Source organism: Cebus imitator, unplaced genomic scaffold, assembly GCF_001604975.1.
Source record: "Cebus imitator isolate Cc_AM_T3 unplaced genomic scaffold, Cebus_imitator-1.0 Scaffold138, whole genome shotgun sequence".
Taxonomy (NCBI): Eukaryota; Metazoa; Chordata; class Mammalia; order Primates; family Cebidae; genus Cebus; species Cebus imitator.
This window is the reverse complement of record NW_016107453.1, coordinates 2,487,053-2,490,056: the sequence shown is the minus strand read 5'-3', so window position 1 is coordinate 2,490,056 and position 3,004 is coordinate 2,487,053.

Here is a 3,004-nt window from a genome sequence, read left to right as displayed (position 1 = left end):
TCAGCTTGTTCGCTAGTACAGGAAATGATGTGGATCTCCTCCAATGGATTCAGAAAGAGTCAAAAGTGGAGATTCAATTTAAGTGGAGTTTAGCTGTCACTGAAAAGGAGGAAGAGCTCATGTAAATGAGTTTGAAATGATAGCACTTGAGAGCCTTCATATGAATGAATGTACTACAACTTAGATGATGGGACCATTTTAATAGGTAATTTGTTCACTTGTCTGATTTCTTACGATGTTCACAACATTCATTATAAATTTCTTTAAAGACTTTACATATGCAGTTGTTGAAACAAGACAAAAAGAAAGAAACCACATAATAGCAATGAATACCATCCTTATTATATGTAAAATAGTTTTAAGAATTATTGTAACTGAATGTACTAATATTAAACAAGTTCAAAATATATAGAACTGAATTTTATGAATAAGTGTCATAAATTACAAACATGAGTGACATTTGTTGAGAGAAAAAACAAAGCAGAGTTTTTGTTTTTAAAAATACTCACAGGTGGCTCACACCTGTAATCCCAACACTTTGGGAGGCTGAAGAGGAGGATCATGAGGTCAGGAGGTCGAGATCATTCCGGCCAACATAGTGAAACCCTATCTCTACCAAAAATATAAAAATTAGCTGGGTGTGGTGGTTCATGTCTGTAATCCCAGCTACTCAAGAGGCTGAGGCAAGATAATTGTTTGAACCAGGGGGTCGGAGGTTGTGGTGAGCTGAGATCACTCCACTGGACTGTACCTTGGCCCCTTTTAGCCCTAGCTAGAGCAGCTGGGAGGCAGGGCACCAAGTTCCTAGGCTCCACACAGCAAGATGAACCTGGGTCCAGCCCATGAAACCTTTTTTTTCCTCCTAAGTCTCTGGGCCTGTGATGGGAAGGTCTGCCACAAAGGTCTCTGATGTGACTTGAAGACATTTTCCCCATTGTGTTGGCAATTAACTTTTGGTTCTTCATTCCTTTTGCAAATTTCTGCAGCCAGCTTGAATTTCTCCTCAGAAAGTGGGTTTTTCTTTTTTGTCACCTCAGGCTGCAAATTTTCTGAACTTTTCTCTGTTTTCCTTTTAAAACTGAATGCTTTTAACAGCACCCAGTCACCTCTTGAATGCTTTGCTGCTTAGAAATTGTTCTGCTCTATACACTAAATCATCTCCCTCTCATTCATAATTCTACAAATTTCTAGGCCAAGGGCAAAATGCCACCAGTCACCTTGCTAAAACATAGCAAGAGTCACCTTTATTTCAGTTTCCAACAAGTTCCTCATCTCTATCTGAGGCCACCTCAGCCTGGATTTCATTGTCCATATTGTTAGCATTTATGTCAAAGCATTCGACAAGTGTCTAGGAAGTTTCAAACTTTCTCACATCTTCCTGTTTTCTTCTGAGCCCTCCAAACTGTTTCAACCACTGCCTGTTACCCAGTTCCAAAGTTGCTCCCACATTTTGTGGTATCTTTACAGCCATGCCCCATTACCTCAGTACCAAGTTACTGTACTAGTTCGTTTTCATGCTGCCGATAAAGATATACCTGAGACTGGGTAATTTACAAAGAAAAAGAGGTTCAATGGACTCACAGTTCCCCATGGTTGGAAAGGCCTCACAATCACAGCAGAAGGTGAAAGGCATATCCCACTTGGCAGCAGGCAAAGAGGGAATTGGAGCCCAGGAAAAAGGATTTTCCCTTATAAAATCCTCAGATCTTGTGACACTTACTCAATTCCATGAGAACAATATGGAGGAAACTGCCCCCATAATTCAGTTTTCTCCCACTGAGGTCCCTCCTACGACACATGGGATTTATGAGAGCTAAAATTCAAGATGAGATTTGGGTAGAGACACAGCCAAATCATATCAATATATAAGACAATGTCTTCTGCAATAATAAGTTTGAGCATTTCTCCCCCTTGCTCCCTCTGTTGAGTTACACTTGTTGTCCACATCCATCCATTGAATGCTGCAGCCCCTGTCAAGCAGCTCTGACTATGGCTATTTTCTATGTGTGCTATTCTCTACGTGTGCTACAAAGCACTCTCTCTTTGTCCCTTTAGGACCATGGGTGTTAATGGCTTTTTGATAATTTTAGCCCTAAGGGACCACAGCAATATTTCTTCTAGCCTTGCCCATACAATTTTCCTACCTTAGAATATCTTTTAATCTATGTGTTAACATACTAAAATGTATAAGGATCTAAGACAGTATAAAATGATAAAAACAGTCTGCATTGTTCAAAAATATGTTGCTTTTTAAAATGCTAAGTATGGGAAAACTTAAATATCTAAGGTCCTGAATCCTACACTATTGCTAATTTGTCTTTTCTTTTAAGGATGTAGAAATATTAATGCAAAGCACAATAAAACAATATGTAACATTTATACTGAGAATTACTGTTGTGAGAAATTGCTAACTTTAGTGTAGCAAATTCAGAATTTATTAAAATTCTGAATTCAAAATCTCTTAAAACATTATGAATAATGCTGGATTTGTCTTTTAATGTTTTGTAATTGGCTTTAGAGTCAGAACAATTTTTTTGTGAATTACATATTAGCTACAATTCAAATTAATCCACATGCTTTTATTTTATTTGAGAGCAGAAAATGCCAGGCTTGAATAACTACCAATTAATGACATATCAAAAGAATTCATATTCAAGTATTACATATACTTCAATATCCCCAAACATATCAGTCAGTTTTACAATAGCTTTTGTTTAAATTCACCATAATTTTCAAAGAAAATCAGGCATACCACAATTATTCTTTCCTTATCATTGTGTCTAGTGTCTTAGAATTAAGCCAGTTACTGCGTGAGACAGATTTTGAAAGAAGAAAGAAGGCATTGTAAAACAGCACCTTAGGCAGAAGAATTACAGGTTTTAATTTAATAACATTACAGTTACATTTCAATAGTTGGCATTTCTGACTTTTATAGAAAATTTTAATAATAATGGATATTAAGAAAAGAACACTTGAAAATAGATAAGGTTTTGCATTTAAAATC